We start from the raw sequence: 21,867 nt of genomic DNA on the forward strand, positions 1-21,867 counted from the left end.
ACATAACCCAGCAAAATGTTCTACTCTAAAGTTTTATCATAGAGGCCAAAGAGCATGTTCAATGTCTGCAAGGTTCTCAAAGGAAGTAGAAAGTAGTGGGAGCGCAGGTCCTGAGCTGGAGCTTCCCCAGTGACTACAAAAGCATTCGCAGAGGACCATGTGATGTGGCACCAGAGCACATGACTCAGATGTCCTTTGAAAAGCTGTATTTGTTCAGGATGATGGCTAAGAAAAATGTCTTATGCCCTTTAAAAAAAGAGTCACTTTCAGGTGAGGTGGTCCTTCGTTTTTATAAGGTAGCTACTGAAAGAAAGTGTTCATTTTATTTGTGCAGACCAAAGAGTATGCCTTCTGAGAAAGTTGCACTCTTATTTAAAAAAAAAAAAAAGAAAAAAGCAGCATTTCAGATAAAAGCCTGAGACGAGGATTACAGATTTTAAAACTTGAAGGAAAAATCAGCACTTCGATGTGCCCAGCCTGTCTTTTCTACCTTCCCATTGTTATGAGATTTTCTTTTCCAGTTCTTGAAGGAAGACTTTCATTCTTCCATGTCACTCCTTCTTTCCTTCTTTTTTATTTTTTGGGGGTCAGAAATATTAATCCTGCAACACAAAACTTGATTGAAATTCTGACTGTTTTAATTCTTGCCTTAATTCATTCAGGTTAAGTTGAAGATAGGGCGTGGAGTGTTGGTTTTTTTAATTGTGGTCTTAGCCATAAGTCCAACTTCCAATATTTTCTGCAGTTCCATGGATGTCTGGGAATAGTCACAGTCACATTTCATTGTCTCTAAGAATTGTCTTGACCCTGTCTTTAGCATTCCTTCAGACTTTTCTTTACTACAGATCAGGAAAGTACTTGGTGACAGTCTCCCATTAGGAGGGAGCATTCAGGATTTTAGTTTTAACTTTTCAAAGTTTAATGCTTTTCCATTTTCTTTTCTCTATGTCAGCCTTAGGACGAGTAATATACAGTTGATCTTCAGTATTCCCTGATTCTGTGTTTGCAGATTTGCCCGCTTACTAAAATCTGTAGCCCCCAAGTCAATATTCATGACACACTTTCTCAGCCATTCATAGACATGCACAAAGCAGTGAAAATGTTGAGTTGCCCATGCGCGTTTCCAGCTGCGGTTGAACAAGGTGACCCTGCTTTCTTGTTTCAGCTCTCAGACTGAATGCGAATGTCTTTCTAATGGACTACTTAGCGCTATGCTCTTCACATGTTTCCTTTTTTTTGGTGACTTTGTGGTTTAAAGTGGTCTCCAAGTATAGTGCTGAAGTTCTGTAGAGTATTCCTAAGCCCAAGAAGGCCATGATGTGCCCTATAGAGAAAATCCATGTGTTAGATAAGCTTTCTTCAGGCATGAATTATAGTGCTATGGGCCATGAGTTCAACATTAATGAATCAACAAAATACCTTAAATAAGTTTTCTTAAACAGAAATACAGAAACAACAAGGTTATGTCTCAATCAGTTGACAAAAATGTTGCGACCAGAAGCTTTCAGGAACCTAACTCTGTATCTTCCTTAGGAGCAATGGTTCATTATTTGCTAATTCAGTGTTTGCAGAGACTTTAAAGGCTATAGCTGCTGCAAATGGCAAAAGTCAACTGTAATCATTTACTAAGTGTCAGCTGTAATGATGAAGATAGATATTCTAGACTTAATATGCCAGGAGGGATGTGCATGCCTTATATACTCTATGGACATGTTACACTAAGGGAAATGTGAGGGTTCCCCTTAGCCTAGAACTTCTCTAACAAGCCAGATAGAAATGCATCATTTTTTAGACCATTTCACTTGGATTAAAGCTTGTTTTCTTTTATACTCCTAGTGCTTTAAAAAAAAAAAAAACCTGGATGTTTAGTTTTAAAAAAATAGGCCTCACTGTTTTGTGTATATTTGCAGTCTGAACACCCATAGAGGGGAGTCACCCCTCTCTTCCAGACAAGGGTGAGTTGTTGAATTTTATGTGAAATCTTGACATTGCAATAAATCTCTGAACCTGAACCAGCCTGCATTGGATATTTAATACTATTTTCATTTCCAATACTAATCAATCTTGGAAGAATGTGCCATTATTTTGTAGTTACATATAAACATTTAGATTACTTATTTATGGCTTACTGATAGCTTACATGCAGGCAAGTTTATTGATACTTCTGTCAAATTCTGTTTGATTGATTGATTTGGTCATCCTACTATTATGGCTGTGGAGTAGAACTGACGTGACATTTTTTTTTTTCCTGGCAGTGGTACCTGTGGATGAATGGGATATGGGGAAGCTTAAGCTCTGTCTCTTGGATGAGAGCAGTATCAGGGCCTGATCAGCTGATCTCCTATCTTTAAGAAATGACCTAAACTCTGTTTCACACCAGACCCAGTTTGGAAGACCCCACAGGCCATTGCACTGTTGTATCATTCATGTGGGAAGCCCAGCTGCACAGGAGCCACAGAAATCTCCACCATGTATTACTTTGAATTACAGTGTATTATTTTGTTTTATTCTCATTTTTTAAGGAGGTCCCTAATAGGCACCTTAGGAAACTCTCAAAATATATTAATAAGATTTGGCATTTGATGCACAGATACTCATAAGGCCATTTTCCTCAGTCTGCAACTCCAGTCTGAGACTTTGCAACCTTTCTCTCTTCTGATTGTTAATTCCAAGTGTCATTACAAAATAGCACTAAGAAATCAGTAAAATGTGATGGTTTTTCTCAAGCCTCTGCTAAAAGCCTAGCCAGATGCACGTTTCTTATTCCTTTTGGTAAATAGATTCAGATTTGGTATGATTCAACGAACTAAAAAATATCCCCTGCTCAAAGCTTGTCTATGCCTGCTAATTGCATGAAGCTTAACAGATCCTCTACACACAGCACCAAATAAGGGCTGGCTGGAAATCAAAACCTCCTTGCCAAGCACTTTGGATTTTCCAAAGGAACTGTAATGTTCCTGGAGATGTTTATTAATGGAAATGGGGAACTTTGCGGACCAGGGTGAAGTCCCGGAGATTGATAGCCTGTTACTAGTGTTTATTATTTTTGACTGGAGATTTTGAAAGCTTTTCCTCCTATCCTCCCGAAAAGGAACTTTCTCCATCACTTGAGACTGTAAATGGGGGCGGGGTTTAATACCTCATGGAGCAATCCAAAATAGACACACAGAATGTTAATAAGCCCAGGATTTTGCCCTCTGTTTTGTATTGCTCTGCCCCAAAATACAAAACCTAATTAGTGCATCCAGAGAAGCGTTAAATGGATTTCATGCTGTTTAATAAATGCTTTACGTGCTTTGGTGCCACTGAGAAATGTGTGGTTGAGTGAGGGTGGGAATAGGGAGAGGAAATGGTTGCTGTAAATGCCTCCTACCAGTGTCAAGCTCTTTAGGGTGAGCATCAGAGATGTGTGTTTATAACTCAGGTGCTTCAACTTTTACCCAAATTTTCCTCCTTTTGGCTAGCCTGCCATTTTCCTTTTGGATTTTTGTTTTTTCCTACTAGACATCATCTCCTAAGGCTCAACGTGCAATTGTCTACACTCGGAACAATCAGAAATTGTGAGTGATGGATGTGCACTGAGTGCTCACTGTGTGATGAGCCCAGAATGGGATATGGGTATTAGAAGGTGTGGCTGTTGCCTCTGGAGAGCTTATGTCCTTTTGGGGAACACAGAACACACAATATCTCATTTTCAAGGTAGAACCTTAGTCTGATGTTCAAAGTCCTCCATAATTTGTCTCCTATTTAGTGAATGGCCTATGATATCTCTCCTAGAGGCTAGTCTTTATTGTCTTCTACATCATTCGGTGGTTGTGAGACTTTGCTACATAGTAGAATTGCCAGGAGAGCTTTGAAAAAGCCCCAGTGTTCTCGTTGCACCCTCTGTAAGTGCTTTGATACCTTTAACCTGCATCAGGATCACCCAGAGGACATGTGGAAACACACATTGCTGGGCTCTACACCCAGCATTTCTAAGTCAGTAGGCAGAGGGCTCTAAAATTTTGAATTTCTAGAAATTATTGCCAATGCTGCTAGTCCAAAATCACACTTGAGAAGGATTGACCTCCATTGATTAAATCAGAATTGTTATGTGGCTTCAGTATTTATGTATATTTTTCTGATGATTCCAGCATGCGGGCAAGACTGAGATCTGTGTACCACACCTTCTTTCATGTACGTGGTAGAGACAGGTGATCACGCACCGTGAATTCCTCTGATTATTTTCCATGATTTAGCTCTTTTTCTCTGACTAGACAGTAAAAGTCATAGCAAGAACTGTGCATCTTTACTTTTTCTTGATTCTCTCAGGGTGCCCAGCCCAGGGTTGGCCACACAGAAGTGTAACTTGAATGGTGTTAACCAAGGAAACTTAGAAGGGTATATGGGAAGCATTGTAGACACCACCAGCACTCTCCATTTTCCTACTCTCTAAAACCTCTAAGGAAAGCTCTTTCCCTCTGTTTGTGGACTCTAAGACACACTGCAGAGCTACTGTCTCTCTCCTCTTCCCTTTATAGGGGAAGGTGCATTTTTAGCTTTTACTTTTAAAGAAAGCAACTACAAAGAATACTGTATTCATACATAAAACCCGCATTCACATCCTGGCTCTAATGTTTCTTCTTATATGATCTTGGGGACACTACTTACTACTTTCAAGTCCCCATTTCTTCATAAATAAGATAGGGACAAGAATATCTCTTTCACAGACTTCTGGAAATTAAATGAGTTTGTGCTTAAAACAGTTCTAAGGACAATATAAAACACAAAGGAACTGTAGGCCTTTAGCTTATAACCATATTGTAGCAAATACACATTTTTCCTGGAAATATAATGGAAGTGCTCTTGGGCTATGGGAAGCGGCAAGGGGAGATGAGTAAATGTTTGTGCTGCATCCTGACCTCGTGATACATGATGTGAAATGTCTAGGTATGCCATGAAGAACCAAAGTCCTGCAAAACAGAAAATCCCCAGTGAGTCCATCATTATGAAGATGGAGACAAGCCTCTGTTGAACTTCACTGCCAGTGAACTCTACTAAAACATCGGTCCTGTATTTGCATAGCTTATTAGTCAGGAAGCAGGTTGTGAGCACTGAGATTTCCATAGCAACCTGTTGGTGCCTTTAGTGCATTGCTTCCATAATGATTCACCTAAATAAAAAGGTCTGGCATTGTACTTACCGGTTCTTAGCAAACATTCTTCCCCATAGGTAGAGTGCCTTAATTCTAGAACCATAAATGTGTTTTCAGAATGCAGCAAGAATGCATAGTTGTGTAATAAATCTCCTGACAGAGTGATAAAGATAGGAGAGGGAGATGGTGAACTGGGAGAGCCAGGATTCCTCATCAAACTATTATGGGAGGCTCTGTCCTCTGAGAAGTGCTGCCTTAAGAAATTTCCTTGATACTCAACTGGGAGCAGTCGCTCATGCCTGTAATCCCAGCACTTTGGGAGGCCAAGGCTGGCGGATCACCTGAGGTCGCAAGTTCGAGACCAGCCTGACCAACATGGAGAAACCCCGTGTCTACTAAAAATACAAAACATTAGCTGGGCGTGGTGGCACATGTGTTTAATCCCAGCTACTTGAAAGGCTGAGGTAGGAGAATAGCTTGAACCCAGGAGGTGGAGGTTCTGGTAAGCTGAGATCACGCCATTGCACTCTAACCTGGGCAACAAGAGCAAAACTCCATCAGAAAGAAAGAGAAAGAGAGAAGGAGAGGAGAGGAAGAAATTTCCTTGATACTGAAAGGGGGTTCTACACAGAGTTACCTAGGCTTTTGTTAAGAATCTGGACTCAGGCCAGGTACAGTGGCACACACCTATAATCCCAGCACTTTGGGAGTACGAGGTGGGCAGATCCTTTGAGTCCAGGAATCCAAGGCTAACCTGGGCAAGATAGAGAAACCCTATCTCAATGGAAAATGCAAATATTAGCCAAATGTGATGGCATGCATCTGTAGTCCTAGCTGTTTGGTGTGGCTGAGGTGGGAGGATCACTTGAGACAGGGAGATCAAGGTGGCAGTAAACTGCAATTGTGCCACAGAGTGAGGACCACAGAGGAAAACCCTGTCTTAGGGGGAAAAAAAAAAAAAAAAAAAGAATGTGAATTCAGACAATACCCTAGACCTTCTGAATTGGAATCTGCATGTTTTTCAGGAATCCCACGCAATTTGTATACACTTAAATGTTTGAGGAAAAAGAAGAGTCTCTTAGAACTAGACTGGGAATCAAGAGACCTGACTTGGTATTCTTTTAGTTCCATCTTCACTTCAGTGTCTCCATATGAAAAAAACAGATGAAATAGAATAAGTCCCTTCCCATCAGTTGACAGGAATTAATAGTAAAATAATCCCCACAGAAAAGGTCTAGAAGTCTAATGTCTAGAAGAACCATCCTCTTCCTCTTCACCCCACTCCTTTTGGTTAACATTCTTGGATGCTCATCTCACTTCCAGCTGCTTTGGGGTTTGGCAGTTACAGCTAGATGTCTCAGCAGCTTCCAGTTCCAGTTATGAGAAGCTGAAATTCTCCCGTGGGCACACAGTTCTTCTGGCATCCGGCACTATCTCTGCCAATGCTAAGTGAAGTGTGGTCTGGCCTTCAAGGAAGCCCAGTTTCCAGCAGTACATGTGAGAAGAGGCCCTGTCTCTGGCTGCTAGGAAGCACTCCAGACAACAGCCCTCTCCAGCTACTGAGCACATCCCACATTGGACAACTGGGAAAGTGCACAGGGAACAGTGGGGGTTGTTGAGCTCAGTGAGTGTTTCCTATAGTGCATAATTAAAGAAAACACCTGTGTGGCTGCTAAATCACTTCCCGCTGTTCCCCTTTGCAAATGCTGTGCTCAATAACTTTATAAGTGCCTCATTCCTTCTACCCAACCGAGGCAGCTCACAGAGCCACAATGCATAAAGCTGGCAAGTTATTAGTTCAGAGCCCCTTAAAGGATCTCTTAAGATTGATTTGTTACTAGTCCATGAGGCCTCTTGGTTAGCCTGGTGGGATTTTGCTAGACTGCAGCTTCAGGGAGGCTCAGGGATGGGCAGTGGGTCTATTCTCTACAAACTGCCCTTCTTTGATCAGCACTTCTCTGTATCCAACACAAGCCCATGGAAGAGCTCTGGAACTACAGGAGCCAGAAAACTTTAAACCACAACTTCAATACTGTAATTGTGGGCCAGATGCTTCCCCAGGGGAAAACATCCAACAACAGCGAAATGAGATGCAAGTGGGACCTATGGATTTTGTTGGAAATTCGGAAGGAAAATGACAGTAAATCAAAAGGAAAAGCTATCATTCTAAACAGGCCTCTTCCTGCTGCGGAAGTTTATGGGGTGCTTTGGTTACCACTAGGATCTTGTAGGGTCCTGGCTGCCCAAAGTGAAGAAGATAGACTCCCCTGTACCAGCAGGTGGACTGGCAACAGGATTCGGTGTGATGACAGGCTAGCTTTGTAATTTACTTCTTCCAGGGCAAAGCAACATGTTTTTACTGCAAGTTTAGAGTGTTTGAGCAGATGAGTGAATAGGCCTGAGAGACCCAGTGAAGAGGATTGCTGGATGTTAGGGGTAGGGGGAAGGGGAGGGCTTTAAATAAACAGAACTGAGGAGAAAGGACAACTGCAGATTCATTCACTTCCTGCTGCCTCACTGCTTTGGTGTCTTCATAGCCTTTGTCACTAACTGAAATTAGCTTGTCTACAAATTTGTCCACTTACGTATCTCCTCAAATAGGATGTGAACGCTGCAAGAGTTAGATTCTTACCTAACTTGTGCAGAGCTGGATCTTCAGAACTAGTCCAGTGCCTGGCACACAGTAGGTGCATATTAATATATATTTTTTGAGACAGAGTCTTGCTGTGTCACTTAGGCTGGAGTGGAGTGGCATGATCTCGGTTCACTGCAACCTCTGCCTCCTGGTTCAAGCAATTCTTATGCCTCGGTTTTCTAAGTAGCTGGGATTACAGATGTGTGTCACCATGCCTGGCTAATTTTCATATTTTTGGTAGAGATGGGGTTTCACCACATTGGTCGGGCTGGTCTTAAACTCCTGACCTCAAGTGATCCGCCTGCCTCGACCTCCCAAAATGCTGGGATTATAGACATGAGCCACTGCGCCCAGCACAATAAATGTATCGAATGAAAAAGTGAATATTTAGTATATGGGGACTGTGATCCTGAATTATTTGTTTTGGTGACTTTCAGAACTGGCATGGATTGTCTTTATATTTTGGTGAATGATGGGTAGGAGTGTTGCCTTGCTTTATGGGAATGGGAGCACAAATCAAAATGGAAGCCTGTCTTCCGCCTCCTCCATGCAACTGTGTAGAACTTTTGTTCTCTCTGTCTGCTAAGACTCTTGAAAAGACACCTTGGGTATCCTGTTATACAGCCCTTCACAAACATTAGCACAGTGTGCCTGCACTCTACTAAGTGGAAAGTGGGGAGAAGATACAAAAGTGACCATTTTCTGCTCTCGAGGGGCCTGCATGCAAAATAGACAATGAGTACATTTGTGCATAAGGGCTATGATGGAGATGTGTGTAAGTTACACCTGGGAAAACGCCTTGGACTTGGGAAGAGAGTGGAGGAAAGGTACTAATAACTTCCTGAAGATATTCTGAATCTTGAAGGAGGAATAGGAATTGGCTCTGGGCTAAGCTGGCAGGGAAGGGTATTCCCGGAAGAGAGATGAGGATTATGATACTACAGAGGCCGGAGAACCTGGTGTGTTGGGAACTGCAATTGTAAGGTATGAGTGGACAAGTGGTGAGAGACTAGAATGGCCTGGTTCCCAGTCAGCATGCCGACAGCAGACACAGCACTGGGAAAAGCACTCCTAGGTGAAGACAGCTTCTCAGATATGAGAATGGCCAGGGCAGCTAGGTGAACTCTAGTACAGATGTACGCACTGGACAGTTTAAGGACCATTCATGTGTCCTTACAAAGGGTTATCGTTCCAGCTGTTACTTCCTGTCTTCCAGCTCATCTGTTGGCCACCTTGTTGTTTTACCCCCTTGAGTAAAAATAAGCAAAGATCCAGAAGAATGGGATAATCTCAAATACCTCTTTATTTTTTTTAATGAGGAGCCCTGTCCAAAATATTTTTTGAGTTAGAAATCTGAAACAAAACAAGGCTTCCAAATGATTCATGTGTTTCCATTATTCAAGTTTCCCTCATATCTTCATCACCATGTAGGTAATGGGTGTGAATCTTTATGTGCTCATATACATATACTTGATTATATGATCATCTCTTGAGGGACATGTGACGCAGGAAGACAGTAGGGCACGTGATTTGCTCTTTGACCTAAGGTAAGAGTAGCTTCTTTCTCCTTTCTGCTTCACTATGGCTTTGTAGACATGTAGGCACACAGAAGAAGTAGACAGCACTACAGAGGTTGCGCTTATATACATAACTGCTTCTCAAGATCAAAGATAAGAGGACGAGCAGGATTGAGGTAAGTCTACATTTTGGCAAACAAGAACTCTTGGTGGCCTCTCCATTCAGTGCTAGAATGTTAGCTGATGCTTGTGATTTCAAGTGCCCATGTGGTTAGCTCCTCTGATACCAATCCTATGATACTAAGGGGTCACCAGGAATATTTGCGGCTATGGGCATATGAGCTCCAAGAAAGAAAAGATTGTGTAAGGGCTGCCATAGCTACTTTTTGGTTTTCTTGTGACTTTAGCTGAAATTGTAAGACCTGTATGTGTCATTTCCTTTGTATAAGTACTCCAGTGTCCCCAGGTCTGCCTCCTTCTCCATTGCCCTTGTAGCTATCACTACTGCCATATGAAGAAAGGACAGTAGCTATTTGTTCCTCTGAGATGCTTGGTGTACTATCCCCAGTGATCCACAGCAATAAAATTGATTAATTTTGATACGACTACCTATGATAGAAGAAAGTGAAGGACATGTCTAAAACAACCCTGGAACCCCATCTTTGAGGATCTGTTTTGTACGACCACTTCTGGGCACTAGCGTAGTTAGTTTTGAGAGATAATTTAAGATAAGAATTGTTTAAGCAGGCTATGAGTTTTCTGGGACTTCTGTAAGAAATGCCGCTGATGGGGTAATTTGGACAACAGACATTTATTTTCTCCCAGTTCAGGAGGCCGGAAGCCTGAGACAAAGATGTTAGCAGAGTTGGTTTCCTCTGAGAACCGTGAGGGGAGGAGTTGATCGCGGCCTCTCCTCTTGCCTTGTAGGTGGCTGTCTTCTCCCTGTGTCTTCACATGGCCTTCCCTCTGTGCTTGTCTGTGCCCTAATCTTTTCTTACAAGGACGCCAGTTATATGGGAGTAGGGCCCACCCCGGTGACCTCATTTTAACTTAATTACTTCTTTATGGACACTATCTCCAATTATCAGTCACTTTCTCAGGTATGGGGAGGTTAGAACTTCAACCTGTGAATTTTTGGCCATGCACAGTTCAGCCTGTAACAAGCAGATATGGGAGGACTGAAAAGGCAAGGAGGGAACATTGAAATAACAAAGATAGTAGCTACATGAAGCAACAACTCTATCCTTAGGACTAGAGGAATAAAAGTGAGTCTGGAGTCATGAGAACTTAGCAGTTTGGAGAAGTCCTTCAGGACTGGTGCCCAGACTTCCAAGGGGCAGAGGGTACAAGTAGCTGGTACTGGCAACTATGAGGGGTAGACAAGGAGACAGATTCTGGGAGCATGGGAGAAATGGAGAGGAGCATGTCCTTTCTCCCTCCTTTAATCTTCAGATCTTGCTTTTGTGCCCCTTATAGGCATGACCTAACAGGTGTCTTCTGGCAAAAGAGAAATATAATCTGTAACCTACAGCATGACAGGCCATCTTATTGAAGGATGAATTTTAACTAAGAGTTAATAACTTAATAACCAGCACAGGCTGGGTGTGGTGGCTCACACTTGTAATCCTAGAACTTTGAGAGGCCGAGGCAGGTGGATTGCTTGAGGCCAGGAGTTTGAGACCAGCCTGGGCAACATAGTAAAACCCCTTCTTTACTAAAAGGACAAAAGTTAACCAGGCATGGTGGTGTGTGCTTGTAGTCCTAGCTGCTCAGAAGGCAGAGACAGGAGGAACAACTGAGCCTGGGAGTTCGAGACTGTAGTGAGCTATGATCACACCACTGCACTCCAGGCTGGGTGACAGAGTGAAACCCTGTCTCACAAAAAAAAAAAAAAAAAAAAGAAAGAAAGAAAAAGAAAAAGAAAAAGAAAAATAAAGCAGCACAGATTCCTTCAGCTTCTTTTAAAAAGTCATATCTTGTTCTGTAACTATGCTTTTATTACTTAGCACATCCTTTAAAAGTCTCCAGTGTCTATCCTCTTCCAGAGCATGAATTCTAATGGCTGCAGAGTATATGCCATCATAAGGATGTATCATCATTTACTTAACCAACTTCCTATTCTTAGCCATTCAGAGTTTTAAAATTTTTCTACTCTTATAAACAGGATTGCAACCCAATAAATCTAAGCACATATCCTTAAGTAATCCCTTAGGATTAATTTTCAAAGTGGAATTACTAAATAAAAAAGTATGAGGATTTTTAAGGGTCAAAACTCACTTTCGTGAGCTATGGAAAACATGAATTAAGTGTAGTTTCTTCTGTAGTACAGTAGGGTGAGATTATAAGGCACTAGAACACTGGGTTGAGACGACGATTTAAATAGTATCAGCTGAATGTGAGTAATAGGATGTAATGATTTCAGAGTGAAACTAGACCTTCCCTTTATGAAAGCATTTAAAGGTGAGGGGACAGTTAACAGTAGCATCTGTTAACTGTTAACCCAGCTGGTGGAGACACCATGTTGTTACTGATGTTAATGCAATTGCATTCTTAGCAGAACTAATTTTGTAAAGCATTTCTCTAAATAATCCAATTTTACTTGGTGCTTATGGTTGGACAAAGGAGCAGGCAGGGTTTATATCAGTATTTATGGAGTGTAGCCTTGTAGAAATTACTCTGGCCAGAGGACATTGCTATAAATCTATAATGATGGTTGTGTTTTTGATTCCATCTTTAGTTTCTGAATTTCAGCCATTGTAATTAAAAATCCATAACATAAAATATTGGTCTGTGACAATTTTATTTTTCTCCTGGGATGCTATGATTTTTCTGAGGTATGCCTCGCTCGGTCCTTTGTGGAGGATAAAGGTCTGGGGGGTTTTGAGTGGGGCATTTGGAGCCTATCCTCATGACAGATATTTGGCATGCCAGTTTGGGTGCTACCCTTGGAAGATCTGAGTCCAGGCTTTTACTGGCTTCCTGAGGACAATTCTGAGAAAATTACTACCCCTTGTGCTGATTTCTGGTGCTGGGTATATACTTGGCTTTTGTAAGACTAAATAAATTGATAAATTCAGCTGATTCAGAGCGTTTACATAATCTTTCCAATGTCAACAGTCATTTAAATTATCCTAACTTTATACTGAATCTCCAAAATCCAATTACTAGCTAATAATAATTGTCAGTTTTACTTTAAACTTTTAATGATAGGTCACAAGGGAAGTGTAGCAGTGGGATTAAATCGCTGTAGACTGTAGCTATGCCCAGCCTTAAATTACTCGCCTCTTATCTCTGGCTAACAGAGCCACTATATGTTTTGTCACCATTTTTGCTAAATAGAATAAATGTCACCAAAATTAATTTCATCTCCCTTAAATTAGCTTCTTAGTGTGATTTCTCACTTCAGTCAAAATTTATTTCTTCAGGAATTTAATTTCCTTCTTCATCTCTTTTATTCGTGAGAGCGAGACTGTTCCGGAACAAATGTCTTTTAATCACTGGCTGGCAAGTTTTGAGGCTTGCTTTTCATTAATAATTGCTGACCCCTTTAGGGGGAGTGTTGGAGGATATTTCTGTTGTATTTAAGCTGTTGTATGCTCTTAAACAGAGTAGACCGGGCTTTTTCTGAATAGTCTTAGAGAAGCCATAAACCTTGCATAGACCAGGAAAGATGAACTTACCATACAGAAAACATTTTTTTTTCACATGAGGGATGATTCAGCAGAGAGTTTGTAATTAGGCAGTTTAGTTGTTTTTTCTACTTTTTAATCATTTTCAGGTATACACATCTGACAATAGCTATCTTTTAAGTAAGGCGTGTGTTTGGAAAATAAACTGTAGGGATTTAAAAATCAAACTTCTCACAGAACACATAAAAACACAGAAGGCTCATCCAACTCTGAAATGCATCCTAAAGACAGGATGGTAGCACCTATCACAAATTCCCTTTGCTCATCTACAGAAACCTCAAGGCACTAAAACATGAAGGGGCATGGAGAGAGAGAAGAGAGAGGAAGTGAGAGAAAGAGAGAGAGAGATTCATTTCCAGAAAGGTGCAGTGCGAGGAGCCCTGTGACCTGCTCCCCAGTGAAGCAAACTTCACTGGTGAAATTATGGAAAAAAATCCAACTATTTTGAGTCTCTAGATATTGAACTAAGGTAATACAGCAAATGCAGAAACATTTATTTAAGAAAATCTACTGAAACTCGAACAATGGGATTCTGTGGCACTCGAACCATGACCTGTTCCCTTTCTCCTCCCCGCAGCTTACTTTGAAGGAAGCTCTCTATTCTGGGTGGGTGTGGCCAAGAAGGTAGGGCTCCTTCCCTGCTCATCTCTTAATCAAGAGATTTGGTATCTTACCCAGAAGAGCAGGCTGCCAACTTTTCTTATTCCCTCCAACTCTGAGATGCAGAGGTTAAGTTCCTGGTGAGGGCAGCCAAGAAGTCAGAGACTTCTTTTTTTTTTTTTTTTTTTTTTTTTTTGAGACGGAGTTTCGCTCTTGATACCCAGGCTGGAGCGCAATGGCGCGATCTCGGCTCACCGCAATCTCCGCCTCCTGGGTTCAGGCAATTCTCCTGCCTCAGCCTCCTGAGTAGCTGGGATTACAGGCACGCACCACCGTGCCCAGCTAATTTTTTGTATTAGTAGAGACGGGGTTTCACCATGTTGACCAGGATGGTCTCGATCTCTTGACCTCGTGATCCACCCGCCTCGGCCTCCCAAAGTGCTGGGATTACAGGCTTGAGCCACCGCGCCCGGCCGAAGTCAGAGACTTCTATTCACTGGCCCCCCACCCCCAACTCATCACTCATAATGTGGCAGTTCTACCACAGGTGAAGCTAACTGGGGACACCTGGGCCCTCATCATTCTTGCTCAAGAATTGACCCAAGAGTGTCATGTGTGCTTCAGTGTCTGGAGCAGTGGCTTAGAGGTTTTCCTCAGTGGGAGAGGCAGTCCATAAATACACAGAGCTCTGAAGCTCTCCCTAGAGGAACAGTCTTTGAAACAGAGTGAGGGAAGTTCAAGTCTAAAGGTACTCTCTTACATAATGAAGATTTTGGTGGTAAGTAAATAAGAGGAGGCTAACAACTCCATGACAGCAAAAACTTACACCAGAGGCAAGCAGGTTTACTAGCGAAAAGCACAGAAAGAGATAGCTAAGAACTCTCCTGGGTTCACTACAGACCTAAAGGACTAGGCTCAAAAATTTCCTCTACCCATGTACAGTTCAGTGGCATCTATAACATTCATAGTATCGTGCAATCACTTTCTAAAACACTGTCATCACCCCAAGTGGCATCTATAACATTCATGGTATTGTGCTGTCTCTTTCCAAAACACTGTCATCAACCCAAGAACAAACTCTGAATTGATGAAAGCAACAACTTCCCATCACTTCTCCCCATGATCATGGGATTAACAATTAACTTAATTAACTTTCATTAGAAATAATGGAGACCAGAAGCCAATAGGATGACATATTCAAAGTGCTGGAAAAAAAAAAAAAAAAAAGCCCAAAACTATCAGGCAACAATATTATATCCAGCAAAACTATCTTTCAAATATGAAGGTGAAATAAAGACATTTCTAAGTGAACAAAACTAAGAAGCTTTATTTGATAGCAGACTTCCTTTTCAAGAAATACTAAGGGAAGTACTTCAGGCTGAAAGCAGTACACCCCAGACATTAATTCAAAACCACATGAATAAACAAAAAGCACCAGTAAAGGTGATTGTATAATAATGAAAAGATAGTATAAATACGTATTTATTCTCCTTTCTGCCTTTAACTAATTTAAAAAGCAATTGTATGTAAGCATGGAATTACCATATAATCTAGTATTTTTCACTTCTAGGTATATACTTCAAGGAACTGAAAACAAGAACTCAAACAGATCCTTGTATACTTATGTTCATAGCAGCCTTATTCACAATAGCCAAAAGGTGGAAACAGCCTAACTGGCCATCAATTGATTAATTGATAAAAAATGTGGGATATACATTTGTAATATTATTCAGCCATAAAAATGAATGATATACTGATAGATAATACAATATGGATGGAAAAAGATCATTCTAAATTAAATAAGCTAGTCTCAAAAGAACACATATGATTATACTTATTTGAAGTATCTAAAATAGACAAATTGATAGAGACAGAAAGTAGAATAGAGGTTACCAAGGACTGCTAGGGGAAGGGGAAGAGGAGAACTTGCCAGGGAGAGAAGAGTAGGCAGTTATAGTTTAATAGGTACAGACTTTTTGTTGGGATAATAAAAATATTCTGGAAATTATAGTGGTAATGGTTACACAAAATTTTAAATGTACTTTACTGAATTATGCACAATAATGACAAAAATGGCAAATTTTGTTATGCAGGTTAACCACAATAAAAATAATTAACTCTGAAAAAGCAATTACATAAAACAATATGTATGTAATTATATTATTGGGCTTCTATGTAAATGTAATATATTTGACAGTAACAGCACAATGGAGAAGGGTGGGAGGAAAACTGTACTGGTATGAGGAAATGATGCCAGATAGTAACCCAAATCTATAGGAACAAATAAAGAGAATCAGAAATGACAGATAGAAAGGGAAATATAACAAGCTCTGTAAATATATACTTACTCTCTTCTCTCTTAGCTTCTTTAATAGACATAAAATTACATATACAATAATAAAATATGTTGGTAGATTATAGCACAAAAGAAGGACGATGCAACCGAGCTAATAAATCAGTTCAACAATATTGCAGAATACAAGACCAATGTAGAAACCTCCATTGTATTTCTAGACACTTGCAACGAGCAATCTGAAAGTGAAATTAAGAAAACAATTTATAATAGCATCAAAAGATTAAAAGACTTAGAAATAAACCCAACAAAAGAAGTGCAAAATCTATGCCCTGAAAAACAACAAAATATTGCTGAAATACACTTAAAATAACCTAAATAAATAGAAACACAGCCTATGTTCCTGGATGTGAAGGCAACAGTACTGCTCCACATTTGATCTACAGATTCAACATAACTGACTCCCTAGTCCCAATTTCAAAACTTACTAAAAGCTACAGTAATCAAGACAGTGTGGTACTGGTATTGGAATAGACACATAGATCAAAGTAACAGAACTGAAAGTCCAGAAAAAAGTTATTGTATTTACAGTGAATTGATTTTTGATGAGAGTACAAGGATAATTCATTGGGGGAAAGAATAGTATTTTCAACAAATGGTGCTCAGGTAACTGGATAGTCACTTGCAAAAGAATGCATTTGGAACCCGGCACCATATACACCTCACACCATCTACAAATTTCACTTAATATATTAATAAATCAAAGCCCTAATATTACCACTAAAAGCATAAAATTCTTAGAAGAAAACATATACATAAATTCTGTGTGACTTTGGGCTAAAGCAACAGTGTCTTAATTATGACATCAAAATCACAAGGAACAAAAGAAAAAAAAAATAGATTGGACTTCCTCAAAATTTAAAACTTGTGTGCCTCAAAGAACATCATCAGGAGTGTGAAAAGATAACCTCTAGAATTAGAGAAATTTTTACAAGTCATTTATCTGATAAGGTATCCAAAATATATAAAGAACACTTATAACTCAATAATAAAAAGGCAATTATTATCTCATTTTTAAAATGGTCAAAGGAATTGAATATGTATATCTCCAAAGAAGATATAGATATGACCAATAAACACACTACCAGAGGCTCAACATCATTAGCCATTAGGAAAATGCAAATCAAAATCACGGAGATATCACTTCACATCTGCTAGAATGGCTATAATCAAAAAAGATAAATAATAACAAGTGTAGGATGTATAGAATTGGAACCCTCATATATTACTGTTGAGACTATAAATGATGAAGCTGCTTTGGGAAACAGCTTGGTAGTTTCTTAAAAGGTTAAATGTTGAGCAATTCCACTCCTAAGTATATACCCAGGAGAATTGAAAACATACATACACAAATGCAAACAAAAGTTGGTCATTTATATTCATAGCAGCATTATTCCTAATAGTCAAAGAGTGGAAATAACCCAAATGTTCATCAGTTGATGAATAGACAAATAAAATGTAGTATATTTATACAGTAGAATATTTGGCAATTAAAAGAAATTAAGTACTGATATATGCTACAATGTGGGTGAAACTTGAAAATATTATGTTAAGTAAAAGAACCCAGTTACCAATGACCATATATAGCTTAAGGTAAATTCTTAGGGACCAAAAGAATACTGATTGCTTAGGGATGAGGGTGTTAGGGAAAACAGTCAGATATTACTGATGATGGGCATGGGATTTCTTTGGAGGTTGACGAAAATGTTTTCAAGTTGTTGTGATGATTGCACAATTCTATGAATATGCATAAAGTTTTGAATATATATTTTAACATAGTAAATGTTATACTATGTTTATTATGTCCCAATAAAGCTTTTATTTAAAAAAAAAAAAAAGACTAAAATAGAAGTTGGAAAACATTAGATGCAATCCTACATTTTCTTTTACCTACCAATATGACTTTGGGTATATTTCTTATTTGTGGACCTTAGCTTTCTTATGATAATGCTTGCACCAACAAGATCTTAGAGGAGATACTTGGCAATGTGGGGCAGGGAAGAGGGACTTCGTTAGAGGGTACAGTGACCAAAGAGGGCTCCTCTCACAAAGAGCTAGCTTCATGGTGTGTAACCCGTGCAGTCACACCCCACACCATGCTCAGAAAGGCCCAAGCTTGGTTTAATTCTCTGCTGTATGTTTTGAACAAGGGGTCCTGCATTTTCATTTCAGGGGGTCCCGTGAAGAATGTAGCCAGTTTTGATCCTACTGATAGTGAAAAAGGGCTAGGGAGCCTTAATGTCCTGCAGAGCACAGGGCAGCCCTGTGCAGTGAATAACTGCCCTGTCCAAAATGTCCTGATGAGAAATACTGAATGCTAAGTCATGGTTGAACTCTGAAGGGCTGCAATTTTTAACTAGCTTATTAGAACCTAATCTAAAATGTTCAAGAATAGTGTGTGTTTTTCAAAAAGTTGCTTTGATTTATTTCATGTACCTAAAAAAAGAGTATGATGGGTCTAAGGCAGTTGGACATTTGATTTCTCATTTTTTTTTCCTGAGACTGATAGTATACCCTGTATGAGCCTTATATGCTTTGACCTTGCTTCTTATCCATTAACTGGGTTATTGAAGTTTAAATGATTATAGCCTTAACTTATTTCATTTTTGGTTATTAGGAGGTTTGTTAAGAAATTGCCAACTCAGTAGGCTCTGTGGCAAAAACAATTATGATTCTTAGAGAATCTCTGATGAATAATAAAGTTCTAAGCTAAGCACTTCCATTATTTCATTTAATTTTCCCATCAATCTTTTAGGTTGATCATGATTATCCTAACTTTATAGATAAGGACCCTGAATCTCAGAGGCTTAGAGAGAAAGATTAGACAAAAATGATGTCTTCTCTTTTGACTTTGCAACTGCTATTAGATGAAACCTGAAATCCATGGGTATTTCTTTCCTTCATTGACGTTTTCCCCAAATGTATTAGGCCTCACTGGAAGAATTAGTGTTGGAATCCACTGATATATGTTGCTGTTATATACTTATACTGTAGTAAAACCCTAAGTTGGTGATATTTTCATGTTGCACCAAGATTTATTATCTATTTAGGTTGAGAATGTAATACTGTACATGAGAAAAGATACTGAATTAGGAAGTGCAAGATTTAATCATTTATGAAGTTATAGAATAGTAGAGCTGGAAAAAATTTTAAAGCATTCCTCTGCCAATCTATACATTTCACAGATGTTGAAACTGAGGTTAAGATAGATTTAATATTTTCTCTATGTTCACATAATTGATGTATGACTTTAGTGGCAAAGCCAGGAATATAATTTATGAGTTAAAGTGAATTATTGGCTCATCACTCATTCCAAACATAACCTTGTCTCTCTTTGGTCAGTTTTATCTAGGTGAAATAAAACAAACCAAGTTGATGGCTTGACAGATTTCTTCTTCAATGGAAATAACTTACATGGAGTTTAGATAGTCTGTGGATTTCTTGTATATCGGAGTTATAACCTTTTGGAACTTCTTTAACTCAACATAGAGGTGTCCTCTTTCAAGAGGACTTCAACTTAGGTTCAACTCTATCAATATGAATAACCTAGTGGAAAAATAATTTGCCAGTAAGTTCAAAGAATACCTTACAGATAACCATATGTATTGAGAAACAATAAGTCCTGTCATTGGGGCAGTGACTCAGTGGTATGAATAATAGGATGAAAAAGAAAATGAAGCATTTAGAGAGGTTAGAAGGGATACGCTAATTTATATTTTTGGATCAATTTAGAATTCAGAAGCATTTGTAGCTTATTGATCTTTACTTTTTGGATCCATTAAGATGTAAAGATGGTCAATTTTATAAATTAATATGGATCATGAGGACTTCTCGATTTCTTTTTTCTTAGAATTCTATTAAATGATATTTAAACCAAGGAGACAAAGCTTTTATTTTCTTTATTCAACTGGACACTTAAAATAAAACTATTCAAGATACATCTCAGACCTTGTGTTTGATTTTTAGATTGTAGCCTTGAAATGCTCAGCCTTCTGCTTCTCAGGCCTCTGCAAGGGGCCTGAAATGACCTTTCATTGGCCTGGTTCTTCCGATGAATAAACTCAGCACATTTTTGACAGAGATGAAGGCTGGCTTTTTTAAGGCTTTCTTTAGGGAGATATAAATCTCTTGCTGCTTTAGAGCTGCAAACTGTTTATAAACCAAACTTTATGCTCCCAAAATGAGAAAACTTTCCTCCTTCTAGTCTTGCAGGGTCTCACAAGGATCACTGGGCATGTTTATCAGCATTTAAAAGGAATAGCTAATTATGAGGAATGATCTACATAATTGGGCAAAGGTCTCAGGTATATGTTTAGCTCTTGTTTTTTTTATCTCTAACTTGCTTTGTACAATAGGAAAACAGATTAATGTTTTTCTTCCTTAATTCAACTTACAGAAAATGTAGGGTCAGATTAGCTCATAAGATCCTGCATCCCAGTTCATAAGTCCTTTCCAATAACAAACACTCCTATATACTGGGCTTCTCTAATATTTCCTAAGGCACTGACCATCAGCCATCCTTACTTCTTATTGCATTCATGCTCCTTGGGTAATGCATTCATTTTCATGACCCCAAACATTATATACCTCATTGACCCACAAATGTGTATCTCGTGACCTCCGTGTATTTCTTGACCTGCAGATCTATGTTTTCAACTGACTGGTAGATATTTCCACCAGGATTTCCTTCAGGAACTTCCAGGTTTAACAGAAATCGTGATCATTCTTGTGTCAACAGCACCCGTCACTGCCTCTCCAATTTTTTCTCTTAATATATTTTCCTTCTTGGTTCATAATGTGGTAATCTTACCCAGTTTGGGCAACTGAAGTATCTTAGATAAATCCTCAGCTCTTCTCTCTTGCTACATATTTGATAGGTCATTAAATATGCCTTCTGGGTACTTTTTATTGAAATATTAACATATATTTATATATACGCACAAATGTTAAGTGTTCAATTCATTCAATGATCACGAAGTGAACAGACCTGCAACAGGTAACTAAATTATTTGCACTCTTAAACTCCCCTTTTGCCCCACTATCTCCATTATGTCTGCCCATCAAATGCACTTCTTACTTATCATTTAATACAATAGAATAATTGTCCTGTTTTTGAACTTTATGTAAATGGAACCATACTGTATGTATTCTTTGTGTCTGGATTCTTTGGGCCAAAACTACATTTACAAAATTCATCCATGTTGTTGTTTGTAGCAGTACTTTGTTCATTCTGATTGTCTAGCATATGCTGAATGAATATATCACACTTCATTGATTCATTCTACTGTTGATGATAGGCATTTGATTTGTTTCCAGTGTGGGGCTGTAGTCATGTTGCAAAGAACATTCTTGTACCTGTCATTTAGTGCACATATTTATATATCCTTGCTGAGAAAACACATAGGAGTGGTCTTGCTTGTGCATAGAATATGCATTTGTTCAACTTTAGTAGATGTGGCCAGATAGTTTTTTAAAATGGTTGTACCAGTTCATATTATTCAATTCAATTCAGCAATTATTCAATACCAATTCAGCAGCATATGAGAATTTTCAGTTTCTCCACATGCTCACCAATACTGGGTATTATGAGCCTTGCTCATTTTTGGCATAATGTTCCATATGAAGTGGTAGCTCATCATCATTCTCATTTGCATTTTTTCCAGTTGACTGATGAAGTTGAACAAGCTTTCATATATTTCATGACCATTTGAATATCCTCTATTGTGAAATGGATTTTCAGTCTTTGTTCATTTTTTAAAATTGAATTATCTTACTATATGCTAGTTTCAAGTTCTGTGTCAGATTATGAATTGTAGTTTTTTCCTTCCCACATTGTAGCTTGTACTTCATTCCCTTAATGGTGTATTTTGATGAACAGAAGTTCTTAATTTTAATGTAGTACAATTTATCATTGCTCCTTAATGATGAGTGCTTTTAAT

At 39.0% G+C, this 21,867-nt stretch overlaps 1 protein-coding gene across 1 annotated transcript in view; it reads left to right on the plus strand.

Moving 5' to 3' along the window:
- LRMDA (leucine rich melanocyte differentiation associated) overlaps nucleotides 1-21,867 on the plus strand; it is a 1,099,488-nt gene that overhangs the window by 1,002,344 nt on the left and 75,277 nt on the right. The gene's annotated exons all lie outside the window — the stretch shown is intronic.

Source organism: Aotus nancymaae, unplaced genomic scaffold, assembly GCF_030222135.1.
Source record: "Aotus nancymaae isolate 86718 unplaced genomic scaffold, 86718_ANA_hifiasm-v0.15.2.pri h1tg000010l, whole genome shotgun sequence".
NCBI classification, from domain to species: Eukaryota; Metazoa; Chordata; class Mammalia; order Primates; family Aotidae; genus Aotus; species Aotus nancymaae.